This window comes from Cetorhinus maximus, chromosome 3 (assembly GCF_964194155.1).
Source record: "Cetorhinus maximus chromosome 3, sCetMax3.hap1.1, whole genome shotgun sequence".
In the NCBI taxonomy this organism is placed as follows: Eukaryota; Metazoa; Chordata; class Chondrichthyes; order Lamniformes; family Cetorhinidae; genus Cetorhinus; species Cetorhinus maximus.
Genome location: NC_135881.1, coordinates 135,961,612 through 135,976,159, shown reverse-complemented (window position 1 = coordinate 135,976,159; position 14,548 = coordinate 135,961,612). Strand labels below are relative to the sequence as shown.

At 48.9% G+C, this 14,548-nt stretch overlaps 1 protein-coding gene across 4 annotated transcripts in view; it reads right to left on the bottom strand.

The window, feature by feature from the left end:
* Positions 1–14,548, bottom strand: part of LOC144678926 (WAS/WASL-interacting protein family member 3-like) — a 130,602-nt gene that overhangs the window by 92,991 nt on the left and 23,063 nt on the right. For 3 of the 4 annotated variants that reach the window (XM_078539023.1, XM_078539026.1, XM_078539027.1), the window contains exon 2: positions 13,479–13,635. The exons of the other annotated variant lie outside the window; for it this stretch is intronic. The gene's annotated coding sequence lies outside the window, so the exon portion shown is untranslated. The remainder of the gene's footprint in view (positions 1–13,478; positions 13,636–14,548) is intronic. 4 annotated transcript variants of the gene reach the window in all.

Sequence of the window (14,548 nt, the reverse complement as noted above, 5' to 3'; positions counted from 1 at the left end):
AGATGGGAACCCCAAAAGACAGTAATGAGTTGAAAAGCTTCCTTACCTTGATTCAGTACTTGAGTTCTTTCATACCTCACTTCTCAGAACACACAGCAAACCTGGGAGAGCCAATGAAAGAAGATGTTAAGTACCAGTGGTCAGATTCACATGAGAGGAGTTTCAACAAACTCAAAGTAGTCATATACAAGGAGACAAGTCTGGCATACTACAACAGAGAGAAACCTGTCACTCTGCAACTACATGCTTCTATAAAAGGACTGGAAGAAGCCCTGGTACAAGAGGGAAAACCAACAGCATTCATATCCAAAGCTCAGCTGAGACCAGATACGCCAAGAGAGTTTTTGGCAGTCGTGTATGCAAGTTCCACACATACCCCTATGGGAGGAAGTTCATAGTGGAAAGTGAACACTGTCCAGGCTTGAGGCTTCTGAATTATGATTTCACTCTGAAATACAAGCCAGGAAGAGAAATGGTGCTAGCAGATGCCCTATCTTAGTTTTTACCACAGGAGAAACAGAAGATAAAAGATCTAGGAGTAAAGATCCATCACCTAGTGAACGTTAACACAACCAACACCAAATCAAATTAAAGATGAGACCAACAAAGACAAAGAATTACAGATGCTTCTTCAGCAAATAATCCAGAGGTGGCTTGCTCAGATACGGCAAACACCGGCAGCAATATGACAGCATTGTTCTTTCAGAGATGACTTCTCACTGGAAAATGGTGTTCTGCTAATCCGATCCAGAATAATCGTACTCAAAAAAATGCAGGAAGAACTTCTCCTGAAGATACACAAGGCCACATGGGAATAGAGAAGTGATAGCTCTGAGTCAGCTCAGCTGTGTACTGGATAAGCATCTACAAAGACATCAAAAGAATGGTGCCTACATGGATTATATGCCAGTGCCAGTGCGGTGGTCGCTCCTATCGATATCAGTATCAGTAGGAGCAACCACCGCACAGTCCTTGTGGAGACCAAGTCCCATCTTCACATTGAGGATACCTTCCATCATGTAGTGAGGGACTACCACCGTGCTAAATGGGATAGATTTTGAACAAATCTAGCAACTCAAGACTGGGCATCCGTGCGATGTTGTGGGCCATGGTCAAGAAAATATAATAATTTTCATAATGTTATTGGAATTTATTATAAAGTAGAAATAATGTGTGTCTGTGTGTGTGTGATGGTTGGTGGGGGGGGCGCTTAATTGAATTAGAGACAGCTGGCCTGAAGGCTTTCATAAATCAAGAAGAGAAGCTAGGTTTGAAATGTTAAATAGTTAAACATAGCTGGAGTTTTAGAATGTGAGGTGTAAAGGGAACATTTGCATTTTTAGATAAATTTGGGGAATAAATTTCAAAGAGGTGGTAGGGTGTTACACCTAACCAACAGAGGCTAAGCCAAACAGTGTGTTTATTTTTCCCAAAGCTTACTGATAAAATTGGTACTATGAAAGAATTTTATTATTAGAAAAGTAGAGTTGAAAAGACATATCGAAACAATGGGATTTACATTGAAAAGGGAGAAATCTGTATAAAGGAGATGAGGTTATGTGTAAGGGAAGAAGGCATTTCAAGCTCTAAGCCTCCAGCATCTAAGCCTCAAGCTGCTGTCTACAAGGAACCAAAGCTGAGAAAAACTCATTTTGAATTTGACTGTCCAGAGTGTGTGCTTTGCCTGGGACTGTTTAAATCTGTGTGTTTTACTGTTGCCTTAACGGAGGTGTAACTGGGAGATAGATTAACTAGAGGAGTTATGAGTTATCATAGTAGCAATTTGTAAACCTATGTATGTGCTTAAAATCATTTTTTTTAATTAATAAAGGTTTAATTTAGTTTTGTAAGAAACCTATAAGACTTTGGTGGTCTCATTACTGCTGAATTCAAGGGATGCATCTCAATATAAATACAAATTGTAAAATAGTTGTGGCAGTTGTTTCAAGTTTCTCCCTGGGATTTGGACAGCTCAGCATTTACCATCCGCTACGCCATAACAGCCACCAGCAGCAGCAGAGTTCTACTCAACCATAAACTGAAACCTCATGGCTCGGCACATCCCCCACTCTACCATTACAAACAAGCTGGGGGTCAACCCTGGTTCAATGAAGTGTGCAGGAGGGCATGCCAGGAGCAGCACCAGGCATAACTAAAAATGAGGTGTCAACCTGGTGAAACTACAACACAGGACTACTTGAATGCCAAACAGCTTAAGCAGAAACTGATAAGACAGAGCTAAGCAATTCCACGACCAGCGGATCAGATCTAAGCTCTGCAATCCTGCCACATTCAGTCATGAATGGTAGTGGACAATTAAACAACTCATTGTAGGAGGAGGCTCCGCCAATATCCCCATCCTCAATGATGGGGGAGCCCAGCACATCACTGCAAAAGATAAGGCTGAAGCATTTGCAACAATCGTCAGGTAGAAGTGCCGAGTGGATGATCCATCTCGGCCTCCTACTGAGGCATCACAGAAGCCAGTCTTCAGCCAATTTAATTCACTCCACGTGATATCAAGAAATGGCTGAGGGCACTGGATACTGCAAAGGCTATGGGCTCTAGCCAAGTTGTTCCAGGACAGCTACAACATTGGCATCTACCGGGCAATGTGGAAAATTGTCCAGGTATGTCCTATACACAAAAAGCAGGACAAATCCAACCCAGCCAATTACCACCCCATCAGTCTGCTCTTGATCATCAGTAAAATGATGGAAGGAGTCATTGTTATCAAGTGGCACTTGCTTAGAAATAACCTGCTCACTGATGCTTAGTTTGGGTTCCACCAGGGCCACTCAGCTCCTGAGCTCATTACAGCCTTGGTTCAAACATGGACAAAGAGCTGAACTCCCCAGCTGATATGAGAGTGACAGCTTTTGGCATCAAGGCAGCATTTGACTGAATGTGGCATCAAGGGGCCCCAGCAAAACTGAAGTCAATGGGAATCAGGGGAAAACTCTCTGCTGGTTGGAGTCATACCTAGCTCAAAGGAAGATGGTTGTGGTTGTTGGAGGTCAATCATCTCTGTTCCAGGACACCACTGCAGGAGTTCCTCAGGGTAGTGTCCTAGGCCCAACCATCTTCAGATGCTTCAATGACCTTCCTTCAATCATTAGGTCAGAAGTGGGGATGTTCACTGATGATTGCACAATGTTCAGCACCATTCGCGACTCCTCAGATACTGAAGCAGTCCATGCCCAAATGCAGCAAGACCTAGACAATATCCAGACCTGGGCAGATAAGTGACATGTAACATTTGCGCCACACAAGTGCCAGGCATCTCCAACAAGAGAGAATCTAACCATCGCCCCTTGACATTCAATGGCATTACCGTCGCTGAATCCCCTGCTATCAACATCCAGGTGGTTACCATTGACCAAAAGCTTAACTAGTATAGCCATATAAATACTCTGGCTACAAAACCAGCTCAGAGGCTAGGAATCCTGTGGCAAGTAACTCATTTCCTGACTCCCCAAAGCTTGCCCACCATCTACAAGGCACAAGTCAGGAGTGTGATGGATTACTCTCCACTTGCCTGGATGAGTGCGGCTCCAACAACACTCAAGAAGCTTGATATCATCCAGAACAAAGCAACCCGCTTGATTAGCACCCCATTCACAAACATTCACTCTCTCCACCACCGACGCACAGTGGCAGCAGTGTGTACCATCTACAAGGTGCACTGCAGAAACTCACAAAGCCTCCTTAGACGAACCCATGACCGCTACCATCTAGAAGGTCAAGAGCAGCAGATACATGGGAATACCACCACCTGGAAGTTTTCCTCAAAGCCACTCACCATCCTGACTTGGAAATATATCACTGTTCCTTCACTGTCACTGGATCAAAATCCTGGAACACCCTCCCTATCAGCACTGTGGGTGTACCTACACCACATGGACTGCAGTGGTTCCAGAAGGCAGCTCACCACCACCTTCTCAAGGGCAATTAGGGATGCGCAGTAAATGCTGGCCAAGCCCACATCCCATGAATGAATTTTAAAAATGTAGAAATACACAGCAGAAAGAGGAGATGATAGCAACTGAAGTACCACCCAGACCTTGGCATACTGTGGTAGCCAATTTTTCACACACAACCAAGAATGGTATCTCATCATTGCAAACTGCTACTCAAAGTTCCCTTTTATCTGAAAGATGAAAGATTTGAGAGCTACAACAAGGTCATACATCATTGAGACTGAAACCGGTAAGCAAATGAGAAGGAAGAATCCATATTCACCGACACCCAAGCTGATAAAGCGCAAAATATCATCAACAACACCAGTGACATCACTAACCAGCAAGCCAACATCAATATCATCATCAGAAAGTGATACAACATTACCGACTTCAAGCATGACTCCTATAACACCAGGAACAAAACACAACATTGCCTTACAGTGTGCTAACTCACCACTGAGAACGATGAATGCCAAATCTACAAAATGGAGGCACAACATCCTGCCACCTAAGTGATACTATGAATAATATTTGGAGGGAAAAAAACAAGCCATACAGACACTAAGGGCTGAATTTTGCCTTTGATGGGCGGGAGGGCCCGACTGACTTGGCGGCAGGCGGGCAGCTGATCGTCGCCACCGAAACAGACTGCGATGCCATTTTGCGCGGGCGGGCCAATTAAGGCCCGCCCAGCGGGTTTGCAACTCCTGTGTACAACGGGAAAATCGAATCGGCGACGTGCGTGTTCAGACCGCCAGTTACAGCGGGGAACCGGCAGTCTGTATAAAGAGTGGCCAGGCAGCCTCCTTGAGGCAGTGCACCATGACCACTCATAGGGAAGGACATGGTTTGAGGGCAGAGGAGGAGGAGGAGGGGGCATGCTGCAGGATAGGCCAGCGGGGGGCCACTGTGCCCCTCGGTTCTCTGATGCCTGCCTTTGCTGTCCACCTCCAAGAGGTGTCCAACCGTCGGGATATTTTGTATCCAGTGGATGGGAGGAGGAGGGCCCCCCCACGTGACCAGGCAGGCGTGGCAGGAGGTGGCGGTGGCTGTAAGAGCCCGTGACGATGTGCGGCAAGGAACGCAGTGCCGCAAGCGCTTCAATGATTTGTTGCGCTCTGGAAGGGTGAGTACCATGTCGGCCTTGGCCATTTTACCCAGCAGGTAGCCTTAGCCTTTGTGTCCCCCCCCACCCCACATCTTAGTGTCGTTACTGCATTGGGCATTTGGCGCACGCTGGGTGGGCAAACAGATAGTGACCATGCTTACATCAGCCTTAGTGGTTGAGGAGAAGATGGGTTCTCTCTGCAGCATATGTTGGTGTTTGTCGCATTTGAGTAGTCTGGGGGTGACCTGCAGGAGAGGCAGCTAGACACATACTCAGAACTACAACACATGTCATATTGATAGTGATGAGATGCTGGAAGGGGAGCCTCAAGGTGTCATGGCCAAGAGCCATCTGCTGGCATTGGCACCGCACCTAGTTGCGCCTCCTTGCCATGGGCGCTAAGACCCGTGTATTATTCAAAGTGCTGGACACCGAATGTGTCCAAGGTGTCCGTTGGGGGAGGGGGTTGGGACCAGCCATACCATCTTCTGGGGACTGATCACCAGTAGTGTGGACAGGAGCCGCTGGAGGCCTCAGTTGGGCCACTGTGGTTGGGGTGCGGCGTCCGAGTGCAGAGTACATGAGCGATCAGCCCCAATAAATGCTCTTCTCTGTTCTGCAGGCAAAAACAGAGCACAATATGAGGGAGCGTCAGCGGACTGGTGGTGGGCACGCCGTGCTGCAGCACCTCACCACCTATGAGGAGCAGGCCATGGAGCTGGGGAGGAGGCAGGCGGCCAGGTCGGCAGGTGTCGGCGAGGCTGGGGTGCAGCGGCCAGGTATTTGAGGTCCACAGTCGCATCCACTCTGTCTCCCCACCATTCAAAGCACTGATGGTTGCTGCAATCGTTAATGCTGCAACACTGCTCATTCCCAAACCGATACTGTCAGATGTGTGGGTCATACACAAAGGTCCCTCGGCCCCTTGAGGATGCGCGTCTCTAGCACCTTCCAAAGTTGCCTTATCCCATTTGAGATCACTATCCCCATGGCCTAACATGCCATGGCATCACTGCTGCACATCCAAAGACTTATTGCATCTTAGGAGGGTTTGTACCTCCACCACCCTTTCAGCCAGTGCGTCCCACATTACTCTGTCCAAAAGGTCCTCAGCGCCTCACCTGTCAACCTCATGGCACTCAACTTAAATAAATGCCACCACGTTAATTATCCCTGAGCCAAGGGGAAATGTTGCCTTGTGCACACCCATTCTATGCCCCTCATAACGGTATGAAGGTCAATAATGTGACCTGTCAATCTCCTGTGCTCCATGGCAAATGTCACAAGTGTATGCAATGTTTCCTCATAACTCCAACTCTCCAGGCCAGCATGCATCCAGGTCAGGAACCTCTGCACTCTCCCCACTCCAATGCCATCCCTCCCATGTAGCGCAGGTCACAACTGAACGCGGAAGTGTAGATGTGGCCTCAAAAGCGTTTTCTGCACTTGCAACAGGACCTCCCTTTTCCTACATTCTATTCCTCGGCTAATAAAGGCAATTCTGGCTTTGACCTTGTTCAACGCCTTATGTTCCTGTTCTGCTACCTTAACGGGTCTGCCCAGCAAGGTCCCTGTAATTGTCGTGACTTTCCACGGTCCTATCATTACTCATGTATTCCCGTACCTTATTTGTCTTGCCCAAGTGCTTAACCTCACACTTATCCACATAACATTCCATGTGGCATTCCTTAGGCCGTCTGACCAGCCTGTCTGTATGCGCGCGCAATGTTTGGGCCTCCTCTTCACTATTTACCACCCCACCAATGTTCATCTCCTTAGGTTCTTGAAGGGTGAGCGACTTATGAGCCTGGGGGTGGAAAGGGATGAATTGTGTTACTGGCTGAACGCTAACTGATGCACTGTCCTTGTTGTTAATTTCAGCATCACCACCGCATGGCCACCATCAACATGTCCAGAGCATCCCCCTCCACACCTGAGGGCCAAGACTTGCAACTTGCGGCACATCATTTCAGCCAGCCAGGCACCAGCGCAGCGACAAACACTTTGGTGGGGAATATAATGTCAGCTAGTGTCCCGAGGCACAGTGGAGAGGGCACTTCACAATCGCTGGAGGAGTTGGCACGGACAGAGAGTGCCAATGGCGCCAGCAGCCGGAGGACAGCAGGGGACCAGGCACATGCTGAGTCAGGCAATGATGATGTGCCTCTGGAGATGTCACCAATGCAGCAGCTACAGGACAAACTGCAGGGTACACGGGAGCATCTGGCAGGGTGCATCAGTTGGTCTCTGTGGTGGAGGAATCCAGGCAGAGTGTCAGTGAAGGCATGAATCTCAGGACAGAGCTTCAGGCTTCCTCCACTGAGAGATTGGCGACTCCCAAGGAGAGGGGCTTCAGTCGGATAGAGACTCTTCTGATTGGGTTACACTCTGACCTGCAAGCCCTCACAGCGGTAATGGCCACAGGTGGTCATTCCCAATGTGGGAAATGTTCCAGGCACCAAGTGTCACCGCTCGGTGCCCATGCATCTGTGGTGAGCAGGGAGGTCCAATGTGGTGTCGCTGCGAGCTCCTCTCATGGTGCTCTGGATGAGGGCAGCAGCTCCTCCGCTCCTCTGCCAGTGACCGTTGCATCCATTGAGGCTGCAACAACTGGAGAGGTGCCAGTTCTGGAACTGGCCACTCCCTCCCAGGCGGGGCCATCACAGGCTCCACGGGCCAGAGGACGCCCGCCAAGGTCATCGACGCCAACAGGACAGCAGAGCCAGCGGGCTGTCTCACAAGCCACTCCGAGCGATGGGGCGGCACCAAGACCTAGCACCTGCAAACGAAAGCTTAAGGCACGTTCGGCACTCCACGGGTTTGTCACTGGTGATTTTGTGTTGGCCCTAGATTAGGGAAAAAATACTCATGTACGTCTGAGCAACGTTTGTGTTTTATTTTGGACTGAATAAAGTCCACTTTTCTGACCATGACTGAGGGTGTTTCCTTTGTGCTGCATTTGTATTTTTCACAGATATCTCATGAGTGTTTGAGTGGACATTGATGTTTCTGTACTAAGCCCTTAGTTGCAGCTGATGAGGTGGAAGATGTAGCACCTAAGCTACATGGAAGCACTAGGCAATGCTGGTCCTGCTGATCGATGCGTGTGGGGGTAGCTGAAGGTTCGTTGGATTAAATTGTACCGGGTGTCCCTGCCTCCTTGGTGTAGTTGTGGGTCAGCATGCTGCCCCTCATCATTGCCCTGTGCTTCCTCATCCTCTGAGCCACTGCTGGATTCATCATGTGCAGCCTCATCCACTGAGTCAAGGTCTTCATCGTCAACTGCATCCCCCCCTTTCCAGCGCAAGATTGTGCAGAGTGCAGCATGCTACCACTATCAGAGACACGATCTGGGGGGTACTGGAGTGCACCCCCTGAGCGGTCCAGGCATCGGAAGCGCATCTTGAGAAGACCGATGGCTCTCTCCACCATGGCCCTTGTGGTGCCGTGGCTCCTATGGTAGCGCTCCTCAGTTTCTGTTCTTGGATGACGGAGGGGCGTCATGAGCCAACTTCTGAGGGGATAGCCCTTGTCGCCCAGCAGCCATCCAGCCGAGCCGAAGCACTGAAGAGCACCATCTGAGGATGTAGGTGTCGTGGGAGCTGCCTGGGTACCTTGCACAAACTTGCAGAATTAGCATCCTGTGATCACACACTATCTGCACGTTCATGGAGTGGAAGCCCTTCCTGTTGATGAAGGCACTGGGCTCACCTGATGGCGCCTTGATGGCCACATGTGTACAGTCTATAGCACCCTGGACACGGGGGAAGCTAGCAATGGCCGCAAAGCCTCTGGCTCGCTGTGCCTAACTTGCCTGGTCGCAGTGGAAGTGGATGAAGGTCAATGCACGTCTGAACAGAGCGTCTGTAACCTGCTTGACACAAGTGTGGACAGCTGATTGGGAGACACCGCAAAGATCACCCACTGAGCCCTGGAAGGAGCCAGATGCATAGAGGTGGAGGGCAACTGTGACCTTGAGAGCCGCTGGCATGGGGTGTCCGCCCATACAGTTAGGGGAGATCTCAGGGCCAATCATCTGACAGATATAGTTCACTGTTTCCCTTGATAGATGGAGCCTCCTCCTCAGTCATATTGAGGTAGCTGCTTCGCCGCCTGTATACTCTGGCAGCAGGATAGTGGTGTTTTCTGTGGCCCCTTCCACCTTGGACAACCTCTTGGCCCTGCGCCCCTTGTGCCTGCGGCTGGCCTCCCAAAGGTGGCTCCCCTGGACGCTGATTGTCCACTCCTGGCCTCCTCCTTATTCTATCCCTCCCTTCCTCCTCAGAGGAGCTGCCTCCAGTGGAGATGTCAGAACCCATACCCAGGCTAAATGGAGGCCTCTGGAAAGCTGCAGGCCCGAGAAAGGTGACTGTCTGCAGACTGCTGAGCTGAAGCTTCAAAGTACAGAGAAAGCTATTGGAAATCGATCTGAACTGGTAACAATCACACAGGCAAGTTTAAAACACTTTCTGCAATAAATACTTCAGAAAAAACATGAACAACCCCTCTGAGCCCACATATCCCGCCCGTGGATGAGGTTTGTTAAAAAATCAGCTACCCGCCTGCCCGTTGGGCCCATGCGCCGAGGCGAAGATCGCACAGGCTCCTCAAAATCGGTGTCAATTGCTGAGTTAAGGGCCTTAACAAGGCCGTTAATTAATGGCGGGCGCGCGTCATGCTGCATAGCGCGCCTGCCAACCTAAATATCGCGCTGACGCGCTGAGGCATAGATAGGGTGGATAGGAAGGCGCTTTTTCCATTAGTGGAGGGGTCAATAACCAGGGGGCATAGATTTAAGGTAAGAGGTAGAAGGATAAGAGAGGAGTTGAGGAGAAATGTTTTCACCCAGAGGATGGTGGGAGTCTGGAACTTACTGCCTGAAAGCGTAACATTTAACAAGCACTTAGTTATACATTTGCATTACCATAGCTGGTCCAAGCACTGGAAAACGGGATTAGTGTAGTCAGGTCTTTGTTGACCAGCGCAGACACGGTGGGCCGAATGGCCTCCTTCTGTGCTGTAAACGTCTATGAGTCTATAACCAGGAGATATAACAAATTCATCCCATAGATTCCTGCATAGCTATGTCCTTTCTGTGAAGTATACTTCCTGCATTGCTGAGTACTGTGCTATACAATATTGTTTGGCATATAATCCATGTGACCTGCAATCTCTTTTGAAATATTTGGGAATATCCTATACCTAGCAACAGAATAAGATGGATCATATGGCAAAATACTGAACAGTAGGTTTGGCAATTTCCTGTTTGACAAGTTTTGTCCCTGACTTCTAATTGCATTCAAAACTTTTCCATTACTCAAAAAGTATAAAGCATGAGAAAGGTTCCAATAAAGTGTCACACGCAAGACATTAACCTAACACACTCTCTCAGATGTTAATCAACATTATGTAGATTTCAACAACAATATTTTGCACTTATATAGTGCCTTTAACTAAGTAAAAGACACTTCACAGGATCATTATCAACAAAATTTGACACCAAGCCATGTAAATGGATTATTAGAAGAGGACACCAAAAGCTTGGTCAACTATGTGGTTTAAAGGGATTTTAAAGTAGGATAGGAAGTAGAGTGGTGGAGAGGTTTAAAAAGGGCACTCCAGAACTGCATGTTTGGGCAGCTGAAGGCACTGTCAATAGTGCAACAACGAAAATCAGGGGTGTGCAAAAGGCTAAAATTGGAGAAGCACAAAGGTCTTAGAGGATTGAGGGCTGAAAGAGGTTACAGAAATGGGGAAGGATGAAGCCATGGAAGGATTTGAAAACAGGATCAGAAATTTAAAATTGAGGAGTTGCCAACCCAGGATCCAATGTAAGTCAGCAAGCAGAGGGGTGATAAGGGGTCTTGGTGCGAGCTAGGTTATAGGCAGCAGAGTTTTCGGTCAGTCCAAGTTTACCAAGTGAGCAAGTTGCAAGGCCAGCCAGGAGAGCACTGGAACAGTTAAGTCTAGATGTAACAAAACCTTAGATGAGGGTTTCAGCAGCAATTGAGAAACATTTCTAATGTTTTCCCATCTGCTGCTGAGAGGATGAATTAGGCTGTGTGGTAATGCATGTTTCCAATGTTTTCTACTTTTATTTCAAGGTTCTTGCATTGGGGGTGTTCTTTCTACCCAAAAGGAAAGGTACTCAAAATATAGCATCTTATAGCAGTAAGGTTCCAAATTTAGACTGGTCAACACAGTAAGATCAGTATGATAGAAAATCACTGGTTTTTAAATAAAAGGGAAATAGTGGAAATCACACAAAACTTCTCAAGGTTGTTGCATCAAAACAACAGAAACTGAAGAATTACACAGGTGAGCAATCTGAGAATTTAAGAGCACAGAAGTGACCATTCAGTCCATCACACTTGTGCTAGCTCTCTGAAAGAGCTATCCACTTAGTCTCATTTCCCTATTTCTCTTTTCCTAATATTCATCCACTTCTTTTAAAATCAAAATTGGTATCATTTTAATAACTCTCTTCACTCTCCATGATCTTGACATCCTTTCTAAAGGAAGCCATGCAAAACTATGTACAGTTATCTAAAGGTACAGTTTTTTAAATGTGACCTCACCAATGATTTATATAATTTTAATATTAACTCTTTTTTACTGCATGCTCCATTTTCAAAACCTAGAATCCCATTTTTTTAATAAACTGGTCCTCCCACTTTTAAAGGTTTGTATACATTTAGCGCTTGTTGGTGGGTTTATACAAACCCTACATAAAAACACACCCTATGTATGGGCTGCAGTTCAATGAGGAAATTTGGACACTAGGGGCAGAATTTTACATCCTATGGGCGGGCGCGCCCAACCTGATCGGGCATAAAATAGCACGCGACGACGTCAGGCAAGCGTGCCAACATCATTGCGCACTTGCGTGATATTTCGCTCCACAGGCGCGGGCAACTGCCAGAGTCGCGCCCGCCATTAATTAACAGGCCATTTAAGGCCATTAACAGTCCAGCTGATGGTGATTTTTTGTTGCCCATGCGATTTTGTGCTCGTCACACAGGCAAAACTGCCAGGCGGCCAGCCAACATTTTCAAAAGCCTCATCCAAGGGGTAAAAAAAGTATCAGCAGCATTGCCAGTGTGAGTAGTGAGGAGTTTAGTAGATAGCTTGCTGCTGGTGACTTATTGGTACTCGGCGGCTTCATCTCTGTTCGGGGCTTCTATCTTAGCATTTCCAGCCTTCATTTCAGGACTCCTTCGTGTCTGCAAGGCCCCTGGAGGATTCAGAATGTGTGGACTCTTCCAGGTATCTGACAGCCTTTTGTTACCCTGGTAGTGGAGATCGTGATCTCCGCTACTGGCACCTCCTCTGAGGAGGAAGAGAGGGGCAGAAGGGAGAGGAGGCCAGGTGTCCCTATGCAGCTTCCAGGGGAGGGACCTGTGGGAGAAGAGGAGTAGGCACAAGGGGCACAGGGCCAACAGGAAGTCCAATGCGGAAGGGGCCACAGAAGACGCCACTATCCTGCTGCCAGTGTTTACAGGTGGCGATGCAGCTATCTCAATGTGTCTGAGGTGCTATGCCAAAGGAGGCTCTGCCTTTCAAGGGAGACCATCACCTCCATTTGTCAGATGATTGGGCCTGAGGTCAGCTCTAACTGTATGGGTGGACACCCCATGCCAGTGGTTCTGAAGGTCGCAGTGGCCCTCAACTTCTATGCATCTTTCCAGGGCTCAGTGGGGGATCTGTGTGGAGTCTCCCAATCAGCTGTCCACAGGTGTGTCGAGCTGGTGACAGAAGCCCTGTTCAGGCAAGTACTGGACAGGGTGAGCGAGCCAGAGGCTTTGCAGTGATTGCTGTGTTCCCCCGCGTCCAGGGAACAATCAACTGCACACATGTGGCCATCAAGGCACGTAACCTCCAAGGAGGCAAGGACACCAGGAACGCCTTGATCCAACGCTCCTTCAGCTAAGCTAACAAAGATCAGTTTCAACCGCATGCCAGGGCTGCCACCTCCATCCCAGGTGTCTGAAAGGACCCTTTCATTTGAACACAAAGAACACTCAGTACCTATGCAATAAAGTTTAGAGCCACTCAAGTCCAGCATTACATACTGGCGTATCCTGCACTAATAAAATAAAAAGGTGAAGCATACTCAGGCCATGATGAGGACAAAAATATTTATCTCATTTTGACAATTCCAAACTATTTACATAAGCTTCTCTGGTCTTCATTCCCAGACCAGTATCGATAAAGTAAACATAAGTGAACATAAAATCACCTGTGACTTGGCTCATGGTGCCTTTAACTTATGTTTGTGAATGCTACATGGTGCCATCGTCTTTCAATGATCAGTGGGGACTCCAGGATAGAAACTCACATCAATGAAAATACTACACTAAAATAGTTGCACAACCCGAAGCTCTCACCTCTGTGCACTGCACTCTTACCTTTGTCTGGCACCCCCGTCTCTCCGCGCCTGATTGCAAGTGGAGCGTACCGGTTCTCAAGCTGCAGGGCGTCTTGCTCGAACCTGCTGAGTAACAGGCGGTTGGGCTGCCCTCCGCCTGTATGTGCCCTCTCTGCCTGGTTATGGCTTGTCTTCTCCTGAAAGAATAGAGGAGCATTGATTAGTCCACTACCTACCTGCAGTGCCATTGCAGCCTGGCCAACCCCAGCTGAGGAACACCTCCCAGGGCACATCCAAGTTGTGGCCCTTGAGCCGCAAGGCACTCAGTCCAAGCAGCCAGGGCTCACCCCCTTGGCCAGCTCCATCGTCATTGACAGTTGGCAGACTCTAGCACCCCTGAGGTCCAAGGGGTGGGTGGGGGGGGGGGCACACCTTAACATTTCTGCACACTGATCCATGCCAACATGGTACTCATCTGTCCTGAGCGCAGTCGGTCATTGGAGCGCTTCTGGTACTGCACCCATGTGCGCTGCACCACATCATGGTTGCTCACCATTGCTGCCACCTCCTCCCATGCCCTGTTGGTGAGGTGCGGTGGCCTCCTCCTCCCATTTATACGGACAAGGGTGTCTCTGCTGGCATTACCTCCTCCAGGAGGATGGCGAGGCACTCATCGGAAAAGCGGGGGGGCCGTGTGCCCACCCGACCTGCCTTCCCACCTGCTGTGTGCAGCCGCACTCGACTCCATTGGGAGCGCTGAACACGCGTCCTTCTGTGGCAGCCTTCCAACGACTGCCTGGGCTGTTTTTAGACCGGCCACCAGGTCACTATTGGACCCGGCGGCCGACAGGCCCCCAACCCCACCCACCCCTTCCCTGCCAGTGCAGAGCCGCATTTCACGCTGGACGGGCCTTAATTGGCCCGCCAGCATGAAATCGCATTTGGGGGATGATCATGGGCAGCGGACTGTTTCCTGGCCGCTCCTGGAGCCGCCCATTGGGCCCGCCCGATGACCTCAAAATCCTGCCCTAGAATTTACTCACCTGTCCATTGGACTAGTCACAGTGTTCAAATTTGATTTTTCTGAGTTATACATTACTGTGCACTGCT